The sequence below is a fragment of the Tursiops truncatus genome, chromosome 7 (assembly GCF_011762595.2).
Source record: "Tursiops truncatus isolate mTurTru1 chromosome 7, mTurTru1.mat.Y, whole genome shotgun sequence".
Classification (NCBI taxonomy): domain Eukaryota; kingdom Metazoa; phylum Chordata; class Mammalia; order Artiodactyla; family Delphinidae; genus Tursiops; species Tursiops truncatus.
In genome coordinates, this window is record NC_047040.1 from 61209062 (window position 1) to 61224357 (window position 15296).

Consider the following 15296-nt stretch of genomic DNA (forward strand, 5'->3'; position numbering starts at 1 on the left):
GACCTAGATCACTGGTCTTGACCACACTATTTTCAAATGAATGAAAGTGACTGCTACTGTCAAAATGCAGAAAAGGAGGAAAACAAGCCATAAAATGAAAGTGCTTCCCTGGGTTTAGGTAATCATCTGTTTAGAGTCCAAGATGTGTAGGCAGTAAATGAGTTGAGAGACCATCTATTCCTCCTAAAGTTTTTCCAAAGAAATGATACAGATTTGGGGTAGTATGCCCATATCTCAGCAGGTACAAGATAGCTCTAATTGAGCCAGAGTGAGTACTGTTACCTTCACCTGGGAAACTGGGATTTGTCACTAAGTAGTTTCAGTCACTCTGGCAATCTTTGGCTCTAACATCTTGAAGCTTACATTGTTTTTTGGTCTCCTGAATTCTGTCCTCAGAATTAAAGTATTTCCTATATGCCTAAGACAGTAGCCAAGGTCTTCTCCCTTTAAGCACTGCAAGGTAAATGTACAGTTTTTTGCATAGAATTTGAAATCTTTGTTTGGTATGAATTAGCTTTAGTGCATGCATGTTGAGAGGAAGTAAGTGTAGAAACCACCCTAATTTATTAAGTCTGGAGTTGGGTAGATATTTGGTTGTTTTTCAGAAATAAAGTTTCAAGTCTATTTTTTACTTGCTGCCATCCCCTGCTCCTTAAAAATAATTTTCAATTTAAATAGTACATAAAATGTGAACAGATACTTTTACAAATACCTCATTACATGAAACCAAAATGGTAGAATTTCAGTGAAACAAATTTAAAGAGTGTATTCTGTTTTGCTGTTGATCGTTGCTTATTAAATGCAATAATGCTGATTACCATCAGACGTTATTAGCTGTGTTTTGCAGTGGTAGTGCAGACGGTCCAGTCCTATTAGATTGTGAGTTTACTCTTAGAATTTACATTACCGTTTGATTTGTGTGAAAAAGACAGCCTTACTCTTAGTCCTTTAAAATCACATTGGCACGTCTTACTCTAATCCCACTTTAAATTTTGACATGTTATCTGATCATTTTCCTCCCAAGCTTAATCTGTTTCAAAAAGTGTTTTAGCACCTAGTTTTTAAATAAAATTGTTAGAATTCTAGTTCTTGGATTTCAGGAATTCTGTAACCGTTTTAGAATTTCTATAACATATCTGGTGATCTGAATTACAACATACACATCTCCATTTACCTTCCCCTGCTTTCATCTCCCTCCTTTTTTTTCTTCTTTTGAGGATTTTTCTCCCTGGGAATTCTTGGATGTTTGAATGGGAAAGATTTGAGTAAATGTATATAAACTGACTTCAAAACGATTGCATAGAGCCAGAGGAGAACTTAGAAGAGTCATCTTTCATTAGGATCAAAACGCATAGTTTTCACCTGGAAATCCTCACCCATTTAAAATACTAGAGATGTAGGTTACCTACATACCTATGACTTTTTAAAAAGGCAGTAACAATAATACTGGTTAAGAATTCATATCTTAGAACCAGATTCTTTGGGCTTAAATGTTGACTGCCATTTCCTACCTGTGTTTCAGGTTCCTCATCTGAAAATGAAGATAACAGTGTGACTATACAGAGTGGTTGCAAGGAGTAAATGAGCTCACATATATAAAACCCAGCACATTGTAATACCACGTATATAAAGCTGCTATTATTTTTTTTTTTTTTTTTGCGGTACACGGGCCTCTCACTGCTATGGCCTCTCCCATTGCGGAGCATAGGCTCCGGACGCGCAGGCTCACCGGCCATGGCTCACGGGCCCAGCCGCTCCGCGGCACGTGGGATCCTCCCGGACCGGGGCATGAACCCGTGTCCCCTGCATCGGCAGGCGGACTCCCAACCACTGCGCCACCAGGGAAGCCCTATTCTTTTTTAAGACTCAAAAATTGTTCTATTGCTTTTATCCTACATACAAGATGCAGTCTACTTTGCTTCCTGTGATAAATTTTCCTTTAAGAAACAGTTTTACAATACTTTATTCATTTCAAATGATGATTAGATTACCTGAAAAGGGAAGGTGGTGGGGTGCAGCAACAAGAAAAAGTAACTCTGTCTCAACTGTAATTACCCAAAGGATCATACCCTAACCATGTAGGCTATTTCATCAGAGGAAATTCTACCGTACATCCTAGGGTTTTCCTTGATAGTAGCAACCATTTGAGGTAGGATAGGTGGTATTATCCCAGTTTTTTCACAGAGGGGGAAACAGTTGGAGAAAAGAAATAACTTGGTAAGACCACATAACTAATAAATGACATCAGAACTAAAGCCCGGCTTTTGGAGTCCTAGAGCCAAGTTCTTAACCATGCTAACATTTCGCTTGCCTCTTTATTATAAAACTTGTTTACTGTGTTAATGATTCTTCAAAATGACAAAAATGAACAGATAGAAACATAACTGTCACCATAAAAGAGCAAATATAAAGAATTCTTCAACTGTTAGATCAGGAGTGCCATCTGAGCTGTGCCTTGATGGCTGGCTGTTAGTCATGTCAGAGAGGGGCTTCTGTCCAGATTCATTCTAGGCAAGGCAGAGAGTGGGTCACAGACCTTTTCCTCTTCTCACACTTGTTTTTCATTGCATTTTTAATTTAAGTCAACGATCAGATTAGGTTCTGCTTAACTTGCAGGGATCAGTTAGTTCACCTTTCTCCTCCTCAGCCCACTTTCATGAGCATAGAAGGTATATTCTTCCTCTCCCTGCAGTGGTACTGGTTGGTCTCTAATAAATCTGGAAAACTGACTCTATTAAGTCAAAAAACTTGAGAAAGTCTTATAAATCTAATGAAATTACCCATGTGTGGTGCTCCAGTGCCAAGATCACAAATGAGTAATCCTGACTTTATCAAGTGACTCTCACTTTGATTTTTAAAAGTCTGTTTGTAATTAAATTTTTCTATAAATACGTGATCCATTTTCATCTGAAGAACTTAGGCTGTTCCCGTAACCAAATACGTAAGCTAAACAGTATACGTGCATGACCAGCACCCCACTGTTCTTGGTGGAGTATATGGTATATTTGGTTTAAATACCATTGATATGGTCAGATGAGGATTTTTTTCTAGGATAGGACAAAGTTACATACTAAAATTACCTGATCTAAAGAATGAGTATGGTTGATTTATGTCATTCATATCGATCCTATTTCACCTCTTTATGTCTGCTAATGACCAAATTCATAACTTCCTTTTAAGGAGGTATTCAGAAGAGTGAAAAGTGGGGAAAGTCTGGGTTTTAAAGTCTGACTTGACTTTGCACCTGGCTTTGCTATTTAATAATTGGATGACCTTAGAGAAGTCACTGACTAACCTCTCTCGGCTTGCCTTCCACATCTGTAAAGTGTATATATTAATAGTACTTGCGGGCAGGCAGCTGGGTGGGTGTGGGGGGTGGTGCCGGTGTAGGGACTGTGGCAGTGCGCGGGGACGCCGTACAGTGGCTGCAGGGCTGAAGAGAAGCTACTAAAGTTCCTGTGGACGCAAAGTAGAATTTCACAAGAACATAATGGATGGAGAAGTGAAAACCTATGGTGGCTGTGAGGGCTCTGCTCTGATGCCATGTATGTCAAATTGGTATCTTCGGATGGTCATGAATTTATTATAGAAAGAGAACATGCGCTAACATCAGGACAAAAAAGGCATGTTGAGTGGCCCAGGTCAGTTTGCTGAGAACGAAACTAATGAAGTCAATTTTAGCGAGATCCCTTCACATGTGCTATCAAAAGTATGCATGTATTTTACCTACAAGGTTCGCTACACTAACAGCTCTATGGAGATTCCTGAATTTCCAATTGCACCTGAAATTGCACTGGAATGGCTGATGGCTGCAAACTTCCTAGATTTGTTAAATAAAATAAATTATAATAAACTGTTAACTTTTTTCAGTATTTAATACCTGTAGTTAGTAATTTTTTCGTATATAGCATGTTGCCTGTGTGCAGTTGAACTTTAAAGTTCGTTGCAAAGCAGATTACCTTCTGTTCTTTTGCATAGCAATCAGAGTTGAAATTTGTTTGCTACATCAACAAATTAAGGACATTTTTACAAATTGAGAAATAAATATGCCAGTTCATAGGTGTTTTTGCCTTATCCTTTGGATGTGATTTTTTAAATTAGAACAGTGGTGATATAGTAAATGCTGAAATTTAGGCATAAATTCAACACGTTCTACAGGTAAATAATGGGGCTACATGTTTTTATGTTTTTAGTGTTGTTTTAAAAACCTATTCTGATCTTAATAGCTGTCATTAGCATTACTAGACTTATGCAACTGCATATAATTGCATTATAAACAAATTTATAACTTAGCCAAAATATTGATTTTTATAACTGTCAAAGACAAGAGAGTTGAAATTTCTTATGTGTCTTTTGATAAACTGCAGTATTGTTTAAGTGTATCTTGTCTTTTTGTTTATTGCTACAATTTAAGAACTTTATTTAAAATCAGTTTTGGAAGATTACTAGGTACAGCTTTTGGAGCAGAGACTTCTTGAACTGTAGCCACATGGTCAACAAGTAAACTACATGACTTTAGTTTCATGTGCATTTTGCATTTTGGCCAATCCATTGACTATAATGTCTCCTTTGCAATATTCATTCTTACACAGTCCCTTGTGATTACACTTCTCATTATTTAAATGTTTTAAAAGACTCACTGTGAACTTCATCTAGATCCTAAGAGCAAGACTTCTGACAATTCTAGTCTTCCTCCAATCAACTGAAATGTTATAAAATATGAAAAACGTGGAGAGATGCAGTACAAATCTAATAATGCACTTTGATATAGTATATTAATTATCTTCTATTAAGGTATGTCCCACTAGACATGACATCCATAATTTGGGTCTTCTGAACTCAAACTTATAAAACAGGTCATTCAGCTTTTACGCTAAGACAAAAAAAATTTTGAAGAACTATAATAGAGCGTCTCTGCTTAGTCGTGGAAAAAGAAGCACTAGAGTTGGGGTTATTATTGTCTCTATCTTAGTAGTAAGACAAAGCTGTTATTATAGGGTCTATAAATTTAAGTCTTCAGCTTACTTCTTTAAGACTGGTTCAGTATGGACCAGTTTTTCTGGAACCTGCAAAATCCATAAACAACCAAGATCGATAAAAGTAATTTTTCCTCTTAGAAGACCTAACATTGTTATTGAAAGCAATTAAATATAAATGTTAATTGCATATATTTTAGTAACATCTTAAGACATACTGTTACATATTTTAGTATAGAATTATCAAGTACAAGAATTATATTCTGGGGGCTTCTCTGGTGGCGCAGTGGTTGAGAATCTGCCTGCCAATGCAGGGGACATGGGTTCGAGCCCTGGTCTGGGAAGATCCCACATGCCGCAGAGCAACTGGGCCTGTGAGCCACAATTACTGAGCCTGCGCATCTGGAACCTGTGCTCCGCAAAAAGAGAGGCCGCGATAGTGAGAGGTCCCCGCACTGTGATGGAAGAGTGGCCCCCGCTTGCCGCAACTAGAGAAAGCCCTCGCACAGAAACGAAGACCCAACACAGCCATAAATAATAAATAAATTAATTAAATTAAAAAAAAATTCAGGGCTTCCCTGGTGGCGCAGTGGTTAAGAGTCTGCCTGCCGATGCAGGGGACACAGGTTCGTGTCCCGGTCCGGGAGGATCCCACATGCCACGGAAAGGCTAGGCCTGTGAGCCATGGCCGGTGAGCCTGTGCGTCTGGAGCTTGAGCTCCGCAACGGGAGAGGCCACAACAGTGAGAGGCCCGCGTACCGCAAAAAAAAAAAAAAAAAAAAAATTCTGCTACTTGGTGACAAATAATGCTGATTATAAACCTAAGTGGTGATCTTAAAGGTCAAGGTGATAGCTAGAATACAGTTTAACTTTGATCCATTTTAGTAGGTTACTTTATATGTTAGGTCCAGAAGTTACCTGAAGTTCGAAATATTGAAATAGAACTGAAAGATTAGGAAAAGCTGTATATCTTGTGGCACATGATACTTGCATGTTAATAAAGACTATTGACTGAAAAGAAAAATAGTACCTGCCTTTCAGGCACCTAGCACTAAAAGTGGGTTCAGAAGGTCCTCCAACTAATATGGCATGAGCTCTGACCAGTCAGAACAAATGCTGGCCATAGTGCAGAAGAGAGGGTCAAGAGTAATTGTGGGACACTCTGAGGAAGGGATGGGACCAGTTGGGGTAGGAACTCGGGAGACTCCAAGCAGCAGCCATTTATCAATCAATGTGGAGATGTTTCTGTATTTTAACTCATATCTGTGCATAGTTGCTTAGTATGAGCCCTGCCTGTCATCAGTGACGTAAGGTAGACTCCATAAATGACTCCCTTCACTCCAGCACATGCAGCTATTTTGGAAGTTTACACAGCTAATGACTTGCACATCCAAGGCACATGACTATTTTGGGTTGGAGACCTAACTGGTCTCTGTTTCCAGAACTATTTTTTCTTCACTTTAGAAATGCTATTTGGATCTCAAGATTGTTTCTGTTCAAGCCACCATGAATATTAAATATCATCATGGTGGTTGCTGGACTGATGAAAAAATTAATGTTTCTTTTTGACAATTTAGACTTCATCAGTAGGAATGTTTTAGAATTTTATTCCTGTGAGCTTCCTTCCCAGAGGTATGGAATATATCCACACATAGTTATTAGTAAAAAACTTTTTCCCTGATAGTAACCACAAAGCAAAAATCTACAGTAGGTACACAAAAGATGAAAGAATTTAAGCACACCACTACAGAAAAAGCATAAATGAAGAGAACAAGAAGAAAGGAACAAAGGAACTACAAAACAGGAAACAATTAACAAAATGGCAATAAGTAAATACCTATCAATAATTACTTAAAATGTATATGGACTATATTCTCCAATCAAAAGATAAGAGTGGCTGAATAGATAAAAAGGCAAGACCCATGTAGATGTAAGGACACACACAGACTGAAAGTGAAGGGATGAAAATAGATATTCATGCAAATGGAAACCAAAAGCTGGAGTAGCTATACTTGTATCAGACAAAACAGACTTTGAGACAAAGAAAGTAATAAGAGATAAAGAAGGGCATTATATAATGATAAAGGGATCCATAAACAGGATATAATATTTGCAAATATTTCTACACCTAACAGAAGCTTATAAGTATATAAAGCAAATATTAACAGATGTAAAGGGAGAAATAGTAATACAATAACAGTGGGGGACTTTAATATTCACCTTCGTGAATGGATACATCATCCAGACAGAAAATAAGGAAACATCAGCCATAAATGACACAGTAGGCCAGATGGACTTAACAGACTTGAACAACATGGGTTGGGGCAGCAACCCCCCGTGCAGTCAAATTCATGTATAACTTTTGACTCCTCCAAAACTAATAGCCTAGTATTGGCCAGAAACCTTGCTGATAACACAAATCGATCAACACATTTTGTATGTTATATGTATTATATACTGTATTCCTAAAATAAAGCTAGAGAAAAGAAAAGAAAATGATAAGGAAGAGAAAATACATTTACAGTACTGTACTTGTTGATACCGTAAGTTTACATTGTTTACAAGATGAATCATCTGTCAGTAAAATATTGTCTTATACAAAACACTGCAGATATATGTATTATTAACACTAGACATGAAAAATGAAAAAATTCATATTTATTTACAGGTATAACAATTCATGCATTGATAATGAAGAAGCAGTAATATGATCGTTTTATGGTAGTCTTGTGTAATCCATAGGAATACATCACAGTATCCTAGCCTACACACTAATGAATGAATCACTGAAAATTTTATGGCACAAAGTATCAGTCGTACTCATAATATAGTATTGGAAACACTGTTACACATTTAAAAAAAAATTTATCTGTGAAGATAGGTTGATACTCAGTTTTCTCTAATTACGAGAGAGAGGCATACTGTATGGTAATATAATTCTTTGAAAGCAAAATTATAAAACAGTAAGAAAACTAACACATTATTAGTTTCATATTAAATATCACTCACCTTATGTCTATGTAAGGATAGACTATCCACTTCAATACAAGTCTTGTGCACAATGTTCTACACATATATTTTCGTATATTTATTGAAAAAAAAAATCTATGTATAAGTGCCCCCACACAACTCAAACCCATGTTGACAAGAGTCAACTGTATATAGAACATTCTATCCAAAAGCAGCTAAATACACATTCTTCTCAAGTTGCACATGCAACATTCTCCAGGATAGATCATATGTTAGGCCACAAAACAAGTCTTAATAAATGTAAGATTGAAATCATATCAAGAATCTTTTCCATCCACAATGGCTTGAAACTAGAAATCAATTACAAGAAGAAAACTGGAAAATTCACAAGTATGTGGAGATTAAACAACATACTACTGAACAACCAGCAAGTCAAAGAATAACTCAAAATAAATTTTAGAATACCTTGAGACAAACGAAAATGGAAATGCAACATAGCAAAACTTAAGAGATGCATCAAAAGCTGTTCTAAGAGAGGTTCATAGTGATAAATGCCTATCTTAAGAAACAAGAAAAATTTCAAATCACAATCTTACTTTACACTTCAAGCAAAAGAAGAACAAACAAAACCCAAAGTTAGAAGAAAGGAAATTATGAAATCAGCAGAAATAAAACAGGGGCTTAAAAAAACAATAGAAAACATAAAACTAAGCTGGTTCTTTGAAAAGATAAACAAAAATTGACAAAACTTCAGCTAGACTAACCAACAAAAAAGAGGACTCAAAATCAGAAATGAAAAAGATGTTACAACTGATACCAAAGAAATACAAAGGATCATAGAGACTGCTATGAATAATTATACATCAACAAATTTGACAACCTAGAGAAAAGGATAAATTCCTAGTAACATACAACCTACCAAGACTGAATTATGAAGAAACAGAAAATCTGAACACACCAATTACTAATAAGGAGATTGAATCGGTAATCAAAAACCTCCCAACGTGGGCTTCCCTGGTGGCGCAGTGGTTGAGAGTCCGCCTGCCGATTCAGGGGACACGTGTTCGTGCCCCGGTCCGGGAGGATCCCACATGCCACGGAGCGGCTGGGCCGTGAGCCATGGCCGCTGAGCCTGCGCATCTGGAGCCTGTGCTCTGCAGCGGGAGAGGCCACAGCAGTGAGAGACCCGCGTACCGCCAAAAAAAACAAAACAAAAAAACAAACAAAAAAACCTCCCAACAAACGAAAGTCCAGGAACAGATGGCTTTACTGCTGAATTCTACCAAACATTAAACAATACACACCAATTCTTCTTAAACTCATCCAAAAAAAAGAAGACAGAAAAGGAGAGAACACTTCCAAACTCATTTTACACGGCTAACATTACCCTGACACCAAAACCAGACAAGGATGACACCAGAAAAGATAATTACAAGGAAATATCCCTAATGTACATAAATGTGAAAATCCTCAACAAAATATTAGCCAACCTAATTCAACAATGCATTAAAAAAAATCATGCACCATGACTGAATAAGTGGGATTTACTCCAGGAATGGAAGGAGTAAATCATCTGCAATTCAATATCATATGCTGCATTAACAAAATGGATAAAAATCTTATGATCAAAGGTATTTCTAAATGGGCTTAGGAGATTAGCATGCTTCATTTCCAGAATATTTCTGCAGTGATTCAGGAGCTGGAGACAAGATGGCAGAGTAGAAGTACTTGAGCTCACCTCCTCTCACAAAAACACCAGAATCACAACTAACTGCTAAAGAACCATCAACAAAAAAAGACTTGAATCTACCAAAAAAAAAAAAAGACATTCTACACCCAAAGACAAAGAGGAAGCCACAACAAGGTGATAGGAGGGGTGCTGTCATGATCTAATCCAATTCCACACCTGCCAGGTGGGCAACCCACAAACTGGAAAGTAATTATATTGCAGAGGATCTCCCATAGGAATGAGTTCTAAGCCCCATATCAGGCTCCCCAGCCTGGCGGGTCTGGCATTGGGAGGAGGAGCCCCCAGAGCTGGTTTTGAAGGCCAGTGAGGCTTGAGTTCCAGAGCTCCACAAGACTGGGGGAAACAGATACTCCACTCTTGGAGAGTGCACACAAGTTTTTATGTGCACTGGGACCCAGGGCAAAGCAGTCACTCCATAGCCGCTGGGGCCACACCTCCCTGAGAGGTGTGGAGGGTCTCCCGGGGAGGCAGGGGCTGGCTGTGGCTCACTGTAGGGACAAGGACACTAGCAGACACCCCAGGGAATACCCATCAGCATAAGCTCTCCCGGAGGTTGCCATTTTGGCACCAACACCCGACCCTACCCAACAGCCTGCAGGCTCCAGTGCTGGGATGCCTCAGCGTCCCAGGGTGGGAACACAGCCAATGCCCATCAGCAGACAGGCTGCCTAAAGTCACCCTGAGCCAAAATCCACCTATAAACACACTCCTTGACATGGCCCTGCCCACCAGAGGGATAAGACCCAGCTTTAGCCACCAGTGGGCAGGCACCAGTCCCTTCTACCAGGAGGCCTACACAAGCCCCTAGACCAACCTCACACACCTGGGGGCAGACACCAGAACCAAGAAGAATTACAATCCTGCAGGCTGAGGAATGGAGACCACAAACACAGAAAGTTAAACAGAATGATATATGTTCCAGATGAAGGAACAAGATAAAACCCCAGAAGAACAACTAAGTGAAGTGGAGACAGGCAATCTACCTGAAAAAGAATTCAGAGTAATGACAGTAAAGATGATCCAAGATCGTCAAAAAAGAATGGAGGCACAGACCTAGAGAATCCAAGAAATGTTTAATAAAGAACTAGAAGTTTTAAGGAACAAACAGAAATAAACAATACAATAACTGAAATGAAAAATACACTAGAATGAATCAATAGCAGAATAAATGGGACAGAACGAATAAGTAAGCTGGAAGAAAGACTGGTGGAAATCACTGCCAGGGAACAGAATAAAGAAAAAAGGATGAAAAGAAATGAGGACAGTCTAAGAGACCGCTGGGACTACATTAAATGCACCAACATTCATATTATAGGAGTCCCAGAAGGAGAAGAGAAAAGGCCTGAGAAATTATTTGAAGAGATAATAGCCCAAAACATCCCTAACATGAGAAAGGAAACATTCACTTGAGTCCAGGAAGTGCAGAAAGTCCATGCAGGATAAACCCAAGGAGGAACACACTGAGACACATAATAATCAAGCTGACAAAAATTAAAGACAAAGAGAAAATATTAAAAGCAACAAGGGAAAAGCAACAAATAACATACAAGGGCATAAGGTTATCTGCTGATTTTTCAGCAGAAACACTGCAGGCTAGAAGGGAGTGGCATGATATATGTAAAGTGATGAAAGGCAAAAACCTACAACCAAGAACACTCTACCACCAAGGCTCTCATTCAGATTCAATGGAGAAATAAAAAGCTTTACAGACAAGCAAAAGCTAAAAGAATTCAGCACCACCAAACCAGTTTCACAACAAATGCTATAGGAACTTCTCTAGATGGAAAAGAAACAGACACAACTAGAAACAAGAAAATTATGAATGGGAAAGCTCACCAGTAAAGGCAAACATACAGTAAAGGTAGGACTCTTCCACAAACAAATATGATATTAAAGCCAGCAATCGTGAGAAGAGGAGAGTACAAATGCAGGATACTGGAAATGCATTTGAAATTAAGAGACCAGCAACTTAAAACAAACTTGTATATATACAGACTGCTATAACAAAACCTCATAGTAACCACAAACCAAAAATCTACAATAGATAGACATGCAAAAAAGAAAAAGCAATCCAAACACAACACTAAATGTAGTCATCAAATCACAAGAGAACAAAAGAGGAAGGGAAGAAAACAGACCTACAAAAACAAATCCAAAACAACTAACAAGAAGGCAATAAGAACATATATAATTACCTTAAATGTAAATGGATTAAAGGCTTCAACCAAAAGACATAGACTGGCTGAATGGATAGAAAAACAAGACCCATATATATATTGTCTACAAGAGACCCACTTCAGATCTAGGGACACAGAAAGACTGAAAGTGAGGGGATGGAAAAAGAAATTCCGTGCAAATGGAAATCAGAAGAAAGCTGGAGTAGTAACAGTCATATCAGACAAGATAGACTTTAAGATAAAGACTATTATAAGAGACAAGGAAGGACATTACATAATGATCAAGGGATCAATGCAAGAAGAAGATATAACAATCGTAAATACTTATGAATCCAACACAGGAGAACCTTAATACGTAAGGCAAATGCTAACATAAAAGGGGAAACAGACAGTAGCACAATAATAGTGGGGGGAATTCCCTGGTGGCACAGTGGTTGGGGGTCCGCCTGCCAATGCAGGGGACACAGGTTCAAGCCCTGGTCTGGGAGGATCCTACATGCCACGGAGCAACTAAGCCCATGCACTACAGCTGCTGAGCCTGCACTCTAGAGCCCACAAACCACAACTACTGAGCCCACGTGCCACAACTGCTGAAGCCCGTGCGCCTAGAGCCTGTGTTCCACTACACGAGAAGCCACCACAGTGAGAAGCCCACACACTGCAATGAGGAGTGGCTCCCGCTAGCCGCAACTAGAGAAAGCCCACGTGCAGCAATGAAGACCCAACGCAGCCAAAAATAAATGAATAATGAAATGGAGAGATGAAGCTATGTCTTAATATTAAAAAAAAAAAATAGTGGGGGACTTTAACACCCCACTTACACCAATGGACAGATTATCCAGACAAAAAATAAATAAGGAAACACAAGCTTTAAATGGCACAACAGACCAAATAGATTTAATTAATATTTATAGGACACTCCTCATGAAAGCGGCAGAATACAGTTTCTTCTCAAATGATCACAAAACATTCTCCAGGATAGATCACATCTTGGGTCACAAATAAAGCCTTGGTAAATTTAAGAAAATTAAAATCATATCAAGCATCTTTTCCGACCACAATGCTATGAGATTAGAAATCAATTACAGAAAAAAAAAAACTGTAAAAAATACAAACACATGGAAGCTAAACAATAGGCTACTAAATAACCAAGAGATCACTGAAGAAATCAAAGAGGAAATCAAAAAATACCTAGAAACAAATACAATGAAAACAAGATGACCCCAAACCTATAGGATGCAGCAAAAGCAATTCTAAAAGGGAAGTTTATAGCAATACAATCCTACCTCAAGAAATAAGAAAAATCTCAAATAAACAATCTAACCATACTAGAGAAAGAACAAAAAAAAGAACCCCCAAGTTAGTAGAAGGAAAGAAATCATAAAGATCAGAGCAGAAATAAATGAAATAGAAACAAAGAAAACAGTAGCAAAGATCAATAAAACTAAAAGCTGGTTCTTTGAGAAGATAAACAAAATTGATAAACCTTTAGCCAGACTCATCAAGAAAAAGAGGAAGAGGACTCAAATCAATAAAATTAGAAATGAAAAAAGAGAAGTAACAACTGACATCACAGAAATACAGAGGATCATGAGTGACTACTACAAGCAACTCTATGCCACTAAAATGGACAACCTGGAAGAAATGGACAAATTCTTAGAAAAGTACAACCTTCCAAGACTGAACCAGGAAGAAACAGAAAATATGAACAGACCAATCACAAGCAATGACATTGAAACTGATTAAAAATCTTCCAACAAACAAAAGTCCAGGACCAGATAGCTTCACAGCTGAATTCTAGCAAACATTTAGAGAAGAAATAACACCTATCCTTCTCAAACTCTTCCAAAAAAAATTGCAGAGGATGGAACACTCCCAAACTCGTTCTACGAGGCCACCATCACCCTGATACCAAAACCAGGCAAATATATCACAAAAAAAGAAAATTACAGACCAATATCACTGATGAACAAAGACGCAAAAATCCTCAACAAAATACTAGCAAACTGAATCCAACAGCACATTAAAAGGATCATACACCATGATCAAGTGGGGTTTATCCCAGGGATGCAAGGATGTTTCAATATCTGCAAGTCAATCAGTGTGATAGCCCACATTAACAAATTGAAGAGGGGAGTTCCCTGGTGGCCTAGTGGTCAGGATTCTGGGCTTTCACTACCATGAGCTGGGTTCAATCCCTGGATAGGGAACTAAAATCCTGCAAGCTGTGTGGTGGCATGGCCAAAAACAAAAACAAAACAAATTGAAGAATAAAAACTATATGATCATCTCAGTAGATGTAGAAAAAGCTTTTGACGAGATTTAACACCATTTATGATAAAAACTCTCCAGAAAGTGGGAATAGAGAGAACCTACCTCAACATAATAAAGGCCATATATGACAAAGCCATAGCTAACATCACACTCAATGATGAAAAGCTGAAAGCATTTCCTCCAAGATCAGGAACAAGACAAGGATGTCCACTCTCATCACTTTTATTCAACATAGTCTTGGAAGTCCTAGCCACAGCAGTCAAAGAAAAAGAAATAAAAGGAATCCAAACTGGAAAAGAAGTAAAACTGTCACTGTTTGCAGATAACATGATACTATATATAGAAAATCCTAAAGATGCTACCAGAAAACTACTAGAGCTCATCATGAATTTGATGAGGTTGCAGGATATAAAATTAATACATCGAAATCGGTTGCATTTCTATACACTAACAATGAAAGATCAGAAAGAGAAATTAGGCAAACAATCCATTTACCATTGAATCAAAAAGAATAAAATACCTAGGAATAAACCTATCTAAGGAGGCAAAAGACTTGTACTATGAAAACTATAAGACGCTGATGAAAGAATTTGAAGATGACACAAACAGATGGAAAGATATACCATGTTCTTAGATTGAAAGAATCAATATTGTCAAAATGACTATATTACCCAAGGCAATCTGCATATTCAATGCAATCTCTATTAAACTACCAATGGCATTTTTCACAGAAGTAGAACAACAAATTTTAAAATTTGTATGGAAACACAAAAGACCCCAAATAGCCAAAGCAATCTTGAGAAAGAAAAACAGAGCTGGAGGAATCAGGCTCCCTGACTTCAGACTATGCTACAACTCTACAGTAGTCAAAACAGTATGGTACTGGCACAAAAACAGAAATATAGATCAATGGAACAGGATAGAAAGACCAGAAATAAACCCACACACCTATGGTCAGTTAATCTACAACAAAGGAGGCAAGAATATACAGCGGAGAAAAGATAGTCTCTTCAATAAGTGATGCTCGGAATACTGGACAGCTACATGTACAAGAATGAAACTAGAACATTCTCTAACACCATATCCCAAAATAAACTCAAAATGCATTAAAGACCTAAATATAAGACTGGGTACTATAAAACTCTTAGA

At 38.0% G+C, this 15296-nt stretch overlaps 1 pseudogene; it reads left to right on the plus strand.

The window, feature by feature from the left end:
• The first annotated feature begins 74 nt into the window (after nucleotides 1-74).
• Nucleotides 75-5235, plus strand: LOC117312971 (elongin-C pseudogene; annotated as a pseudogene).
• Nucleotides 5236-15296: the final 10061 nt, after the last annotated feature.